Genomic DNA, 17,651 nt, shown 5'->3' with positions numbered 1-17,651 from the left:
CGGCTGAAGGAGCTGGGCTTGTTCAGCCTAGAGAAAAGGAGGCTCAGGGGTGACCTTATCACTCTGTATAAGTATATTAAAGGAGGCTCTAGCGAGATGGGGGTTGGCCTGTTCTCCCATGTGCCTGGTGACAGGACGAGGGGGAATGGGCTAAAGTTGCGCCAGGGGAGTTTTAGGTTAGATGTTAGGAAGAATTTCTTTACTGAAAGGGTTGTTAGACATTGGAACAGGCTGCCCAGGGAGGTGGTTGAGTCACCATCCCTGGAAGTCTTCAAAAGACGTTTAGATGTAGAACTTAGGGATATGGTTTAGTGGGGACTGTTAGTGTTAGGTCAGAGGTTGGACTCGATGATCTTGAGGTCTCTTCCAACCTAGAGATTCTGTGATTCTGTGATTCTGAGGATGACTGAAGGTTCTGCCCTGCAAGAAGGATGGGTAGAGTTGCACACCTTCAGTGTTTGTGGGAGGAGTTCTGAAAAACCTTGTCAGCCCTCACTTTTCTGTAGTCAGCTCCGTGATTGTGGTTCAGTGTGTTACTCCTTTGCTAGCACGGACAAGGCCACATGACATTCACTAACTTCCAGAAGGGAAAAGTGAACAATCCATGGGGCAGAAGATGACTCTGGCATAAGCTACTGTTTCTTATATGCTAACCATTGACACCAGTATGCACTTCCGAGAGCAGCTCTTCTGTAGTCTCGCAGCTGCAGCACACAAAGTGCATGCAAAGCAAAAAAAAAAATCATCCAGAAAAGCACTGCTTATCTTCATAGGAAGCAGAGATGAATCGCTTCCTTTTTATAGTCCTCTGTCCCCCATTTTGCTTTTATGTGAGGCTGGGGCAGAGAAAGAATCACAACCTTCAGTTGCTGGGAAATAGAAAAAAAATTGCAGAACATATTTCCAGCTACTCTTTCTCCTTTGGCTATGTCGCTTAAAGCAGAGTAAACAATCCCAGGCCTCCATCCCCACAGCCTCTTCTCCTTCTCTGTTGTGCAACCACAAGTGCTCATGATCTGAACTCAGATAGGCAGCCAATCTGTCTGAAAAATAACTGGCAGTTATGTGCTGCCTATTTTCAGCCCTGGCAGGTCTCTGATGCTGTTCTCTGCTCATCTGCATGAGCAGTAGAAGAGACAGAAGAGGTAATGATGAAGTAAGCAGCCATGGGAAAAGTGAGTGGGTAGCAGACAGAAGCTGTTTTTCTTTCATGCAGGAGTACCTGCAAGGTGCATTAAATTTCAGCTGTAGAGCCCTTCCATTTTCAGAAAGCGTTAAGCATCCTGAAAGCTCTGTTTTGGAGAGTTTGGACCAATTAGGGCCATGTTTGTAATGCAATTTGGGCAATACTGAGACAGATTTACACAAACAGGGATTCCAGAAGTGCCTCGGCACTTGTCTCCAGAGGATTTGAAAATCTGTTCTGAAGTGTAACTGTAGTCCTGTAACAATTCCTAGGGCAATAACTCCATTTCCTGAACAGAGCAAATCCAGGTCCTTCTGCGCTATGATCACAAGTCCTAAGGGTTTGTCATCTTTCCCTAAATACACGATTAATTCAGCCAGGAGCAACAGCAGATACTTCTATGCCCACACAGGGAGCTGTGTTACACATAACCAATCACTAAATTTCACATTCAACACTTTAAATGATGAGGGGGGAGACGAAGCAGCTCACTGAACTGAATGAGCCAACCTGTATTCCAGGTGCACCTCTGCTGGCTGGTGCCAACAAAACATGCAGCAGAAGGCTGCCCTGGAATCCTAACTTGAATAGGATTTGTCTGAGAGCCTGTAGTTTATGGTCGGCTTGTCTAATTGTTGCATTGGGCTGGATTATGTATTCGAGGTTCTGGTACAAGAGGATGCTGCTTGGTGTTTCCTAGAAGCTGATGGCCACAGGTGGTAGCAGAGAAACTGGCTCTGGTGGTGTTGGTGCTCCCATTCTTGATATGGGTTGACTGCAAGTGCCCAGAGGACTGTTCTTGTTCAGTTTCTCCTTTTCTGCTTTGTATTTTGAGAAACACTCTTTCCTAAGCAACTGCAGGCAGGGATTTCCCTTGGCTTTCTCCAGGAGCTGCAGGAAGCCCAGGCAGAAATGTCTTGGTACACAAAGGAATTGTCATCAGAGAAAAAAGGCTGTGCTCAAAGGAATATATGAATCTGAAGTGCATTTCCTTTAAGGGTATCTCTTTGGCTGGAGTATGTAATAATATAGAATTACTGATTTCTGTCCAGAAAGTCAAGCATTATCTACTAGTGAGAAATATATGACTGCTTTTTTTTCCTTTTTTTTTTTTTTTTTTTTTTTTTTTGTGATAAATTAAACCCTTGAGCATTGTTTTTGTTATTTTTATGTTTTGTTGAGGGCTGATTTTATTTGTTTGTTTGTTTATCTGTTTACTTTAACCCATATTAAAGGAAAAGAAGGTATTGATTTGATCCAGCAGGCAGTAAAGCAATTTACCAAAGCTGCAATCTCTTCCAGTCCAGTCTCCTTCAGCTTTCCTATTTCAAAAGTATTAAACATTTCTCTATGCCTGACAGTCAGGGAGACACAAACACGGAATGCAATGAAATTACTTCTTGGCAGGCAGGTGGAAGAATAGAAGGGTTTTAGTAATACCTCCTCTCCGATGCATGTATGAAATTAAGCACCCTGGATATGCTGTGTATATCCTCTGTAGCAGAAAGTGTTGAAAGTGTCTCTAGAAAATTATCCCCAGTGAAATCATACAGGAATAACATGCAAACCACATGGATGGGGAGATGAAATATATCAGAAAAATAGCAGAAAAAAAAAAAAAGCATCTAAACATGTAAGAGGCTTAATTCAAAGTCATTTTTGAATGGTAAAGCTACTGGAAAACAAGGAGGGGGACCACATATTGAAATCTCTAGGCTTTATTTAAAACCAAAGTAGAGATAATAAAAAACATTATTTGGGGGTTGTTATTAACAGAGAGTATCTATGTTAACTGCACTATTAAAATCTTACCAGCAAAATTAATTTATAATTTTGGATGTTTGTAACAGTGTACTTCTGTATGAGACTGCAGCACTTTGTAGAAATACAAAAACTGATTTTAGGTGCATTAACCCGGGTATCTGAAACACCATAGTAATGACAGCAAGGAATTCAGTGCGGAGTTTTTGAGTTTGCTGAAATGTTAGTCCAGCCATGACAAGAAGAAAATCCTAAAAGCAGCAGGAGATTTTATGTATAAAGGCTGTTGAATCATGAAGATCAGAAGACAGGCATGGCAGTGTTTGGGGTTTGCTCTTGAGATTTGGGCTTTAGAAATACTGCAGGTAAGACAACATAAATGCAGTTTCTCAAGACCAAGGCCAGCAAGGCAACAGAAAAACTCTGTGTTGCTTCTAACAAAGTTCTCTGGTATCCCCAAGGAAAACTTTATATTCTCTCTACATTTTCTTGACATGTACTCTGTGCTGAGGCTATACTGATAAAACAGTTGCATAACAAATGCAGATTTGCTTATGGTACACTGGAAGGCAAGAACTGACAACATGCTAATTCCCACAAAGATTTTGCACTAAACCGTTGACATGTGTCACTTTCATTCACTCTATATTCTCCGTTCTTCTTCCCACCAGTCCTGCCTAGATGACGGATGGACTTGGTTCCTTCTCTGCTGGTGTGTATGATGGCTCGGGCTGCAGTGTAGGAGTAAGACTCCCTGAGACTCCCTGAGTACCTGCCACTTTTCTCAGATTAGGGTTACAAAAGAAGAGGTGCAGCCTTACCACTGAACAAGACAAAACTACCATGTTACATGGCTTTGATTGTCATTTACAGTGAGCAGAGCTCCACTAATCTATCAAAACCAAAACTGCAAAACGAAAGGGTAACTACAGTATTTGTCTGCTTCTTGAAATGACACTTACTGCTGCTGGAATTCCATGTTTATCACATCCCACAGACTGCCAAACCAAATCTGCCCTACTTTGAAACAAATCATAAATTCAAATTGTTTTAATCAAGTCCTGAAAACCTCACCAGGAATCTAACAGTCCAGGTGGCTGGCTGCGTCAACAGAGTCTTCAGAGGTTTGGAATTAGAACTGAGTGAGCAGAGCCACTACAAAGGACCCCCATCCTTCGTCTGCCAAATGCCAGTGGAGGGTGGGGTGGGTGGGACAAACAACAAGTTGTTGTGGAAAGGTGGTAGTTGCTGGAGACTGTAAATGTGATTCTGTGTGGATTGATGGATTAAGTACCAGGATGCCTTTCTCTCTTTTTTTTTTCCATCTTACTTTTCAGTGTAGAAAAACCTCTTGGGTCCAATCCTTAAACCAATCCCAAACCTTAATGAAGACTGCCATCAATTCAATAGACTCAGTACGACTCTTTTTAAATCACTTTGTTCCCTTCAGAATAATGCAGCCAGTAATAATACTTTTCGACACCTTCCTAATGTCATGACTGTTACTGGTCACACTCCTATACAACTGCCTGAAATTGTGTGTCTCTTCTGTTTTAGCAAAACAAAGTGATCTCCTGAATGCTGTAAGAGGCTAAGGTTTAATTCTGACTCTGTGTGCTAATACAAGGCAAGGAAAAGTCCATGGGTCAGTCACTGGGTAGACAAAAATATAAACAAAAGAGAAAATAAGATGATTTAATTAATCACATCATTAAATTATCCTAATTAAATCATTGAAATGTAAACAATATTTGTTGAAGAAGCAGCTCAGGACACAGTTGGATCTGCTGCTTTTCCACTGCCTCGCTCCACGATGAGGAAGAAACTATATTTAGGATTTAATCCCCTTTAGGTTTCAATGGGTCCACATCCTTGGTGTCCTAATAAACACCTGCATTCCCATCCTCAGATTTCTAGTGTTTCTTAGATTAGTTTTCTCCAGACCAAACCACTAGGAAAGGAGTAAGTCTAATTCTGTTGCATTGACTTCAACCTTTAATTGTCCAGAGCTATACACAGTAGATGTGGGAGGAGAGAGGCAAGAAAGTCAGTCTTGCAGTTCTCAGGAAGCAGCTCTCCTGCTTCTTTGTGCTACACCACCAGCAGCCCATGTTGCTCAGAGCTCTTGGTGGTCAAAGAACAGCCCATACACTTCTGATACTTATGCAGGGCCACTTTGCCCAGAACATACCTCACCTGAGCCCAAGATCTTTTCCTTCATAATAATGCTGAACTTCAGAGCAATAAATTACCCCTGTTGTCTCAGTTCTAACTGCTTTTTCCAGGTCAGAAGTTTATATTATTATGTTTTGGCAGCCTCTCAAAGGGGACTGCTGCCACCCATTATGCCAGGCATACATTCAGGGCTGTCAACAATAGTTCCCTTCTCAGCTCAGACCTGGTACAGGCTTCTTTCCCAGTGTTTCTCTCTCACTCTTTCTCAGACTGTTTTCAAATCTACTGACATGCAGACTGGCATGCTGCATCAAGCTAAGTGCCAGTTTAGCACAGAATCTAATAGAAATCATTAGCACAGAACCCAATAGATATCATTAGCCAGTATTTCAGGAAAGTGTGTAAAAAAAAGAAGTATAGCATGATAAAATAGAAGTGATAAAATAGATGCTGTTTTCCAGAAGATAGCTGTTCAGGAACTGATTACTCGGGCTTTTTTTCTGAACTGGAATGGAATGGAATGAAATGGAGTAGAGTACAGTATAGTACAGTACAGTACAGTAGTTCAGCTGGAAGGGACCTTCAGGGCTAACCAAAAGATAAAACATATTATTGATGGCATTGTCCAAATGCCTCTTGAATATTGACAGGCATAGGACATCAACCACCTCACTAGGAAGCCTCTTCCAGTGTTTGACCACCCTCACAATAAAGATTTTTTTCCTAATGTCCAATCTGAATGCTTAATATACATAGATGGAGAAATCTGATTTCATCTAATATCTGTACTAGATATACATCTCTATATTGGAGAGGGACTCTTTATCATTGTGATAGAACAAAGAGTAATAGTTTTAAACTAAGAGGGGGTAGATTTAGGTTAGATATTATGAAGAAATTCTTCACTCAAAGGATGGTAAAGCACTGGCACAGGCTGCCCAGAGAAGCTGTGGATGCCCCATCCCTGAAAGTGCTTAAGGCCAGGTCGAATGGGGCTTTGGGCAACCTGGTCTGTCGGAAGGTATCCTTGCCCATGGCAGGGGGTGAAATTAAATGATCTTTAAGGTCCATTCCAGCCCAAGATATTCTGTGATTCTATGATTCTATGCTCTATTTTTTATCATCTTGGCCTCCTTTAGCAAGGAGTGCTATAATTTAATTTTGAATTGTGTGAAAAAGGACTAGCTTTTGTTTGTTTTAAACATACAGTTGATATTTCATAAAATGTCCCCTCAACCTGAAGGACACCAAATTGAATGTAATTGTTGCCTATGCACATTCTCTAAATCATTTATCGTTTTAGAGACTTTTATCATTGTATATTCTCATCCATTCATTTTTCTGACTGGAGAGCTGAAGTCTGTCTTGCCGTTCTGCATCATTGATCACCTTGCGGCCCTTCTTTATCTCATCTCTAGCTTTCTTATACCTGCCTTGAGGCCACAGAGGAAAAACGGTACATTCATTCAAGGTGTGGGAGCACTGTCAACTTATGCGGTGGCATAAAAACATTTCCTGGATTTACTCCATTCCTTTCTCAATAATTCCTAATGTTTTGTACGTTCTTTTGACCTTCTCTGAGTTCTGAGCTGATGTTTCCAGAAAGCTATCTACAGTCACTCCAAAATGTATTTCCTGAATGGTAATCACTAATTTAAAGGCTGTTATTATGTGTGAATAGTTTGAGTTATTTTTATTCCATTTGCATTACTTTGCACTTATGAACATTAATTTTCATTTGTCATTTTATTATCAATTTACTGAGTATTATGAGTCTCTGCTACAGCTCTTTGCAGTCAGCTTCAGATTAGACTGTTCTGAATAATTTGTAATCAGATGCAATCTTCTCACCATAGTATTTATCCACTTTTCAAGCTCTTTTACAAATATCTTCTATTCTCTGTTTCTTACATAGATTTCTCTAGAACATGCCCATCACCCCCTTCCTAGCCCTTTCTAGACTTCCTCCTCAGAACACCATGAAAAAGAAAAAAAAATGTGCCTGAATCTCCCATTCAGTTAGCATCTCTACAGCAAGCTGTCTGTGTGGGATTTGTTTCACCTAACTTTAGATGGTGACATCTATTTGTGAGCCAAGTTCTCTCTATAATCAAGTGGAGAGGAAATAGGCAGTGCTACAGTGGAAATGATCCAACCCTAATGTAAATGTCTAAAATGCATCAGATGATTCATGTCCTAAAAGTGTTTATTCCTCCTCATTGACTCAAAGGGAGTCTACAGTGAGTGGAGCAGATGTAGATTATCTACGTCAGAGGCAGAGAAATCATAAATTAGAGGAGAAGAATCCTGCTTTTTCCCCACGGTTTGCTGTGATCACATAACGTTTCTGGTGAACTAAAACCAAAGAACCATAGTCTTTAAAGACCTCAAACTTGCAGGAGGGAAGGGCTGGACTTAGCAGAAGTCTACAGGGCAACATCCCTAGTGTTTCCCATACAAGGAAAATGAAGCTTCCTCTGTGCTGTATGCCACACAGCAAGTGGCCCACGTGCAGTAGCCAGAATCTTGTTTGGCTGCCTGCAGCCTTCCTGGAGCAGACTGGCCTAGCTGGCGACTAGCCTGGCTAGTGGCCAGGCAATATTCCACCTGCTCTGCCCTTTGGTTCTGCATTACTCTAGCTCCAGAACACTGTGGTGCTACCACGGGTACTTTCAGAATTTTTTTACAAGCCAGGTCCATCCTTTGAAAGACTTGAAATATCTTCTCATTTCCTTGCATCACTGAATCATTTCTTCTACAGAAATAACAAGCTTGTAACCAATGTAAGTACTTCAGCTTCTCTTTCCTATCTTACTCACCATCCTTTCCATCCCAAATCACCCTTCAGAGCAATCGAGAGTCATGCCTGGTAGGGGATCATTCACTTGGAGCTTCCAGACTGTTCCCTCCACAAGTTAATGACAAAAGCTAAATTTCTAAAAAAGCAATGTTCTCACAACAGTCCATTGAGGTAGCTAATATAATCCTGAGACACTTGGCAGTAAAGTTACCTCTGAGATCTGCTTTACTGCCAATAATATATAGGGAAAGTGCTGCACTCAGGACATACAAAAGTCTTCTAAAATCTGATCATTTTCCCTTACGCAATATTCACCAGGGCACAAGTATCCAGGGAGCAGCTTGTTCTAAAGCTTCAAAATGTTGCTGCAAATTAATGTGCACTGATTGGTACCCTTAAGCAACTGAACTATTCTAAAAACATAGCTTATAAAAATACTTTTTTCTCTGTCAAGGAAATATTCAGAAAACACAGCCGATAAAAAGTCTTTTTGTATTACTTCTTATATCTCCAATTAGTCTTCATAGCAGTCTTCTGACCCTAGCTTGGATGAAATACAATCTGACATAAGGATAAAGAGGCAATAATATGTATAGTATATAGAGAATATCACTGTTTATCTCACCAGAAATTACAGTATACTGGAATGGATAACAATACAACCTTGGAAAGGTCCAGATTAACCCTCTTCACCTGGAAGACCTATATCCTCTCCAGAGAAACCACTTGGATGTGGTGTTTAGCCTAGAAATGTTAGAGGAGCACAGCTTTTCTCTCAAAAATAAGCTTAAGCTGAAGGAGAAGACATCAAAGGGTTTTTTAAGAATATTCAGTGAGCATTCTAAAGTGAGAAAGACAGAAAATCATTAACCTAATTATCTAATTATTAATTGTAATCTATCAGTTAACATTAACATCCTGTACATTTTTCCACCTCAATAACGGGAGAGACTTAGCCAAGCCCCTTATACACTTCCAGCAGCTACCAGTGTTGTGGGATAAAAAGCACCAGAATTCAGTGTAAAGCCCTACCAAATGCCTGATAGCTAAAACCATAAGGAACTGTGATAAGCAAATAGAAGCTGACCTAGTGAAAAAAAAAAATAAATAAAATAAATAAAATAAAATCAAGTGATTGCAATAACAAACACAATATGAAAGTGAGATTCATCTGTGCACAGTATTACAATGCAGATGTCTCCAACTGGGTGTTCACCTTTGGTCCCCTTTAGAGTTGGTAGAGAAAAAATACGGATATTTCTGGGGTATAATTCATCTGTTCCTAAATTAGACCCTTAGGTTAGGACACAGCTCTGGAACCCACCATATCCAGACTGATGCCTTCTGAGTGGTGTCTCATCCCTGGATTCCTACTTCCCATTTTTACTAAGGAGTTTTCTACTTATTGTTGAATGTAAATGATGTGCCTCAAGAGCCCTATTATTTATCTACTTGTTTAGAAAATCTCATTGAGCTGCAGCCTTGTGTAACTGCTTAGGCCCTACACAAATGTTAACGGAGTACTCTTAAGCTTGTCTAAAATTGATTCTTCTGTGACTTGTAGAGAAGACATTCATTGGGCTTCTTCTTCCCCCATAATTATTTTTTGTCTTAGGAAGTTAACTAACTTGTACTAATAAATCTGCAACGTGGCATTGTTTATATTTTATATATCATATATATGGTGTAATGCATATGATAGTTTTCCTCATTACATGTCTGTTTCAAGAGTGTAAGGTACAGCCCTTTTGGCTGATTATGTATGCTATAATTCCTAGGGTCAACCTGTATGTTGCAAATGCCCTCATGCCAACAGCATGGCATGGCAATACATGGCAATACCTAACTTTCAGACAGTGCCACAGCTCCCTGAGTGATGGAGAACTGCTGTAGTAGCGCTGCTGTCCTCTCCCATCAATCAGCATGTGAGATGCCTTCTGAATTGCAGGAGGAAATGGGAAACAAGAGAACCCTGGGCTGGAAGCAGCCACAGTCAACAGAGAGTCACCGCACTGCTTTTGCTGCTGCTAAACATCCCTGTCCTGAACGTGCTCTGAACCACTCCCAGATCAAGAGATGCTGATTGGAGTGAGAAGTTTCTGTCTTCAGAAGCTCCCTCAAATATCTTGCCCAGAATGCTGAGCATTTCTCTTGAAAAACACCATTTTTTTATGGATGCAGTATATAAAAGAAAATGATGTAACAGTTAATCCACGTAAATTCATGCCCAAAATAATGTTCAAAATTTTCCTGGTGTGAACATGTTCCAAGCCAATGAAGAGTTACAGACGGTACAGGCATAGAACTTGCAGATCTATCCTTGGTCCATAATTCAGCATCCTGCCCTTTCATTTATGTAAATACCTAGAAAGGGAGAGGTAGATTTTTAATTTCTACCTCTTTTTTTTTTTTTTTTTTTTTTTTTTTTTTTTTCAGCAGAGGCAACTGAAATGTAAATGAATGCAAAAGCATGTAAAACAAATTTTAGGAAACCTTATTTTGGGTTTTGGAGGGGCTCACTGATACCGGAAAAGGAAATCTTTTTTTTACTAATCACTCAGATGCTGCTTTTCACAAATTGTAATATATTTTGCTAACCAGGAAATGCAGGCATCTCATTTTTAGTGCTTCATTCCCTAGTGCTCAGAAATAGCTGCATCAGATGAGATCTTGGAAAAGTTCCAAAGTTTCCTTTAACTATAGAAAGTCCAGGATTTCACCACAGGCTAGATTTTTGGAACTGCTGAAGACTCCTAACTGGGAGAGATTAATGGAAAACTAATTTACAGAAAGAAACAGAAAATCTGAAACTAGCCATAGGAATCTCAAGATGAGCAGAAGCACATGCGTCTTGGTTCAGACTCGCCTCTTGAAAATTTGCCTGCATTTACAGGAATTTATAGCTCTTCAATCTCTGTGTCTGTGATCTACCTACTGGATTACAGAGACTAAAATATGGAATTTTTATCATAACAATAGCTACAGTAAAAAGTGGCTTTTGTATCACAATGTCTCTTCTTGTAATTTGAGTGCCTTGGATTGCTCAGTGCAACTTCACCTCATGCTGGCTAGACATAGAGGACGGGAGAGGATTTTGCCAAAGATCAATACAAAAGCTTAGACAAGACATTACAGGGAGCGTCTGTCTGCTTTGGTATCTCTCTCTGCTTCACCAGTGGGTATAATGTGTTTTGGTATCATGCCAGCTCTGCCATCCTAAAGAAAAGGTCACAACCAGTTCAACTCTGAGTGCCTCTTGCTAATCCACCATTAACCACAGAAAATTTAGGCAATTATTTCTGTCTACTTCTTACAGCATTTCTATCATGAAAAGAATATTCAAGTTCTCTTACAGTTCAGGTTAGAAATAAACGAGAGACAAACCTGTTTTCTTACCTGCACAGCCTTTTATGATCTCCCAGGAAAGAACTTTTGCATTTTCCCCTGTGCATGTTACAAACAAGTAGGAAGTCTTCTATCTGGAAATGAATTCACACCAAATACACAAGAAAAGCAAACATAAAGATCACAAACTCTCAGAAAAAATATTGCAGTAATAGACTGGATGTAAGAACCTAAAACATTTCAAAGAGACATGACTGATATAAAGTTTAAAAAACATATAAAATTCCTTTACACCAAGAGGTGGTATTTATTCTATGTTGGATATTTTGTTGACTTATTCCAAATACATGGATTTAATTTTTTTTTTTATGTCTCTTGACTGTTACTTATTAAGCAGCAGTCTTCTGAGCCAGCTACAGAAATCAGAATTCATTGAATAAATACTAGACAAAACAAAATGATGTATTTTTGGCATTGTCTCTTTAAAATGATTTTCAGTGAGCTTGACAAGATAATACATAATACTATTGATAAAATTAACAACAGATAAAAGAAAAAATAAGTTGTGGGATAAAGAAATAAAAGATCATTTTTCAGATGAGGTTTGGAGCCAGCAAGTTAGGCAAGGAAAGGGGAAATCAGGAAGACTTCCCTATCTCACAAGATGTGCAGAATGAAAATGCTCTTGTGCAGTAGTACATAAAGAAGATGAGAAGGAGGAGGAAGAAGGCAAGTCCCACAGGAAGAGAACAAGTCAATAAAGAAAAACACAGTTAGGTTTGGACAGTCAGGTCCAGATGCCCAACTAGACTGGAAGCTCCTGTGTTACCAGTAACGTGCTGCACTCCCCTCCCTGCTGCACTCCCCTCCCTACTCCCCTCCCTTCTTTTCTCTCCATTCTGTAGCACCCTTTACCCACTCTCTAACTTTGATAGTCCCCATATCTTCATGAACTCTTTGTCCATCTCTGCCATCTTGTCTGTCCCTTATGTCCCAGCACCACTGTGACTGGGAAATGCCCATCCACACAGCAGCACCAGTAAGACCACAGGTGAACTGCTGCAGCACCCAGCACACATTTCCTCCATGCTCAGAACATCGTTTACAAGAAATTGCATTTTTCCACATTGATCCACTTTCTCTTAAGTCCTCAAGAAAATTGCCAGTGAAATAAATGATCCCTGCTTTTACAGTTCTCCTAAAAATCTCCTTCTTCTGGCACCTTCTATGCAAGGCCTTTGCTAAGTAAATAGATGGTTTTCTCAAGATACCTTTGTGCTAACTCATTATATGTGTACCTTTGTCAAAATAAGTATGTGCTTTCTCCCCAAATCTTCTTTTTCCATTCTGGTTTGTTATCTATCCTTCTTCATGGCATTGCTGTTGAGTTGTTTGGGGCAGGGACACTGTATTTTCATTTCTGTTGCAAAAAGCTTACAGCGCTCTTCATCACTATAAAATAATAATTATCCCAGCATTTATTGCTGGGGCAACGTTAGGAGATGCTAGAGAGACTGCTGGTTTTAACTCCTGTGAGCATGGCTTCTTAGTGTTGTTATTCCACAAAGTGTTTCTTCAAAGGAGAGTTTAAATGGCTGGGTGCCACAAAATTATGCAATGTCATTAAAATGTAGGTGTAAAGTGGATTAGTACTTCATATATGAGCTGGAAAAAAACTCAGACTATTTTCTTCTACTGGGATAAAGGTGGTTCAAAATTTTGAAGCTGCCATGAATGTTCTGTTGCCATTTTAGAAGCACTTGGACTGTGCACTTAGTCACATTGTCTAAACTTTTAGGTAGACCTGTGTGGTGTTAGGAGTTGTACTTGATGATCCTTATGTGTCCCTTCCAACTCAGGATATTTTATGATTCTATGATTTTCCTGTTAGGATTTAATGCCAAAATAGCTCTGGCAATTCTGTTGCTACCCAAACACTGTATAGGCAAAGGATCATAACAGGAGACATGAAAGTGGGACATGTATTGCTGTCATACCCCAAGCCACTGCAGCCCACTTAAACTGAGGAAGCTGTGCAATTAGTTTAATTCAAAACGATAATTGACCCAACTCATGACTGTTCCTAGGATAGAAAGAGTAGGAAATACAGTTTGGTGCAGGCTCTGTCAGCTACTTCAGGCTTTCTGGGTATCTTGTTTATATATTTAAGTAAGCACATTTAAAGGACAAATCTAGAGGGTAATGAGCTTTTACAACTCCCATTGAAATTAAAAGCAGCTGCACATGATCAGTTCCTGAGGTTTTGGAAGAAATATATTCATCCCATAAAAAATACATTAGATGACCATTAAAGTTTTGAAACATGACAATAAAAGCAAATAAATTTATAATTAGGAGTGCCCCTCATTCAGTAGATGCAGTCTGGCGTCTCCTTCACTATGCAATCAATGCTTTGCTCTTACTTTTTATTTTCTTAAATTTGCCTTCATGTTTGTGTTCAGAGTTCTTCAAGATGAAAAGTACTACAAACAAGCCAGCTGCTATTGCTGCTGACCACAGCTTGATGTTGAAAACTTCTGTTTTCCTGGGTGTCACACTGATTTGAAAGGAACTGCTTACAAGAGTGAGAAGGACTTCTCCTGCTGACATGTTTCTCTAGAATAAATAGAGGGATTTGAGCAAGAGATCTCATCCTGTCTTTTTAGGAACTCACAAGTGCAAAACTATTTCACAACAAAGGCACAGAGTTATGATGGTGCTAGACGGTAGGACAAAGCCCTGTGGTACATGACTGGTTGCTTTGGAAGACAAAGCTTTTATTTATGTTGATTGATAGATCATAAAACACACTGGCACTTCACACCCGAAGATACATTCCATGTCATATAATTTGAATTCTGGTAAAATGCATTATATTAAGAGAATTAAATTATTATAATTAGATCAATAGAGGCACACAGATTAGAAAAATAATTATTTCAGTGGGCAAAGATTCATGAGATTGCTGGCCTAGAAAGAGTACATAAAATCAGTATTAGCTATATGAATATTTCTGTATAAATACTGGTAAATAGTGCTGGAACATAGCAGTTACACAAACTAATGTCTCTCTACAAACATTGAATGGACTGATAGGAAAAGCTTATTTGAGCAACCATATGTTTTAACACAGTCATAACCACTGAGCATGGAATCTAAGATATGCACATAAAATGGAGAGCAAAAATCTTGGGATGTGGGGACGCATATATATCATAGATGTCCTGACAGATAATGATCTAAATATGAGTTTCCTTGTGTCTGCAAATAGGAGCTTCAATTACCGTATGAGTGAATGTAATAATTTGTTAAGACTGAGGAAATTTAAAACTCTCATATCTGCACATCAGAAAAGACATTGACAGATGAGACAGAGCTTGAACAAAAGATTCAAGATGCATAAAATATGTTTTCTTGTCTCTCACAGTATAAGTTATATTTTTCAGATTAGCCTGTTTTGAACGGATTAAGAAGTGTCAGCAAGGCATCAGAGACTGAAGAAAGTCATCACAGTGTAGGATTCCCTGATCTTCTATCAAAGTCATTAAGTAAAGTGCCTCCTGTAGAAAAAAGTGATGCAGATCATTCAGAAGTGGTTTCAGACTGCATGAGTCTTTATCTATATAGCCAGTATTTAGTAAGTATTTCAGTCAACTACCACAGTGCTATCACTGAGTTGCACATGAAGTACCACATACACAAATAAAGAATGAGGAGACACCAAAACTGCCAGTTGGGCAGCTATCAGTAAAAAGTATTCTCACATCCAGTAGAGAAAAAGAAAGACATGAAGGTGCGTTCACAATTTCATCCGTCCCTTATTTCATTGAAAATCTTCCAACTGGGAAAGCAGTGGCAGACAGAAACAGTGGAGACTGTGGAGTCACGCAACAAGGACAGAGAAATGAAACTATGAAGGATGCAGAAGGGAGTGAATAAAAAGAAGAAAAAAAAAAGAAAGAACAAAAGAACGAATGAAAGAATGAACGAAAGAACAAATGAACGAATGAAAGAACGAACAAAAGAAAGAACAAAAGAACGAAAGAACGAAAGAACGAAAGAACGAAAGAAAGAAAGAAAGAAGAAGAAACAAGCTTAATCCCAAAAGTATCACGAAGATTCCCTCATATTGTAGAGGAGTTTCACTATCCTAGTGTTATTAGCAAGGAAAAAGAGAAAACTTGCTTAAGCAGTTAGAAGAGTGTGACTTTGATGGAGTCCATCATGTTTCCTTGTCTTCTGCCTGTGTCAGTTGTAATAAGCGTCACAAAGCAACGAGGGGTTGAGTATCTCAGCAATAGAGCGGATGTTCTTGGCTACCCTCACACTTCCTCTCCTCTCTTGGTCTCGGTTTATTCTTGTATTTCCTCTGCAAGTCTGGGACCTTGACTTGGTGTTACACAAGTCACCCATCTGGAAGCCTGTTGTGCAGCCTGTTGTGCAGGCAAGGCAGAGATGCCTCTGCTTTGCAATTTGCATACATGTGAAAGGAAAAAAGAAAAAAAAAAAAAAGAAAGAAAAAAAAATGGCTTAGACATTGCGGCTGTGAAACATTGGCTGGTTTGATTATTTTTGCACATGCTTCCCCCTCCATTTCCTTGAAGACTTGAAGAGAGCTATAGAATATTTATACTCTTATCTACCTTTACAGTTTTTCTGTAGGAGTGGTTTTACTCCTGTCAGGGAGTTTGATCTTTTTGACTGATTTCTTTTCCCTGCTGTCTCCTTTGCAGTAATGAGGATCTACTTGAAATACACATCAACATGTTTACTGTATTTATGTGCTTAGCAGTGCAAGGAAGATATGGCTGAAAAGACATTTTCTTCTTTTGTTTCATGTGTCTTTTCTGTTTATTTCTTTTGGCCCTCAAATTTGCTGCTACATAAATATTTCCTTTAGGTAAATATTGTGATAAATTCGGCCCTTTCTCACCACAACCAGGAGAAAGACGGTGATTTTCTTAGCTCATATTCCTTTATCTTCTAGCTTCACAGGTTTCCTTCTCTCTTAAACCAAGCCCTACATGGCTGACACAATCATTTATTTCTCTAGAAGACTCCCAGTCTGGGACTGTTAAAGAAAGTAAGCAATTATTCAACAACAAATGCAGCATCTCTTATGTTTTCACCCTTTCTGCTCATTTAATGTACAAAGCAGCTGGGGAAAGACAAGTTGCCAGTACAAGTTGCCAGTCATGGCTGCAAAGGAGATTTTCTTCTACAAGAAAGTGTTACTGCTTTCCCACCTGCTGCAGTCAGCCGTCCCAAGGGGAAGTTAGTAAGCCAAGGCAGAGGCGATGGTTGAGAAAAAAGAAGCCCGTGCCAGGGGAGAGAACTGAATTGATTCTCACTACCTACATTGAGAGCTTGCCTACGCTCCTTATCAACAATGTACTCCAGGTTCTGTTTATCAAATTGTTATATATTCTTGGAAATAATTAGTATCTCAGATTGTCAAAGGCCATGCCATTACTTTGATTTGAACCTTTAAAAATTGAGATTGACATTTCTGTCTTCAAAATTTTGAGTTACTGTCTCATAGTTTGCACAGCACTTGGAGAAACATTTCCAAACTTTAGCTGCACAGTACAAAAGCTTGTCAGTGAGAAGGTAATGTCCCAGGGGAATTTCAAAACCCAGCAAGCAGGGGATTCAGCAGGCTTTTTTTCTGGCTTTTTAGTGTTCTTCAAAAGTTGACTAACATTAAAAGAGGACCTGTCTCATTGGCATACCACTTCTGTGGTCACAACACAGCAGTCAAAGTAAGCATAGACACTATTAAGATTATAAAATGCAAAATCAAAGTTTGGGTAATACAAATAGCTCTCAAAGGATCACATATCAGCTCAAAGATAAACCAAAATATTTGGAATTTAGAATGCTTCTTTCACACTTTGCCATTAGTGTAAGTCCCATCAAGACTGCTGAATTTATCCTGCATTATGATGGCAAGTTATGAGATGACTAGGGTAACTCAGAATGCTTTCTGAGTTGTATTGGTAAGCTATTAAACCTAAGTTTTAAGCCTGCTGTCTGATTTCAAGACACTTACCCTGGATACTTCCTCTTACTTCAGGAATTCACTTCTGTGTTGGATATAGCTAAGGCAAAGTGTGGTGATCCTTTGGAGACTGTGTGCTTTTAGAAGCCTGCTTCAGAAAATATTTGAATGAACAAAATAACTCCAGTGTATTCTGGGAGAGACATCTTTTTTTCTTCTTTGCTATTGAAGCAAAACAATGTAATATTCTACACTCACTTGCGTGCAAGATCTGTGGATAATGCTGAGATAGGATCATTACAAATAATACATTATATCAGACAATTTTATCAATGGCTGTTCTCCGTTGGTCAGAGGAAATTTTTCATTTAAAGCTTTCGAAT

General features: G+C 39.3%; 1 long non-coding RNA gene across 1 annotated transcript in view; it reads right to left on the bottom strand.

The window, feature by feature from the left end:
• The window catches only part of LOC106020281 (uncharacterized), a 96,980-nt gene that overhangs the window by 11,453 nt on the left and 67,876 nt on the right, over positions 1 to 17,651 (bottom strand). The window contains exon 4 of the long non-coding RNA XR_011804726.1: positions 11,319 to 11,401. This is a non-coding gene — a long non-coding RNA (uncharacterized lncRNA). The remainder of the gene's footprint in view (positions 1 to 11,318; positions 11,402 to 17,651) is intronic.

This window comes from Anas platyrhynchos, chromosome 1 (genome assembly GCF_047663525.1).
Source record: "Anas platyrhynchos isolate ZD024472 breed Pekin duck chromosome 1, IASCAAS_PekinDuck_T2T, whole genome shotgun sequence".
Taxonomy (NCBI): Eukaryota; Metazoa; Chordata; class Aves; order Anseriformes; family Anatidae; genus Anas; species Anas platyrhynchos.
Note: the sequence above shows the minus strand (reverse complement) of the source record. Positions and strands in the feature narration are given on the sequence as shown.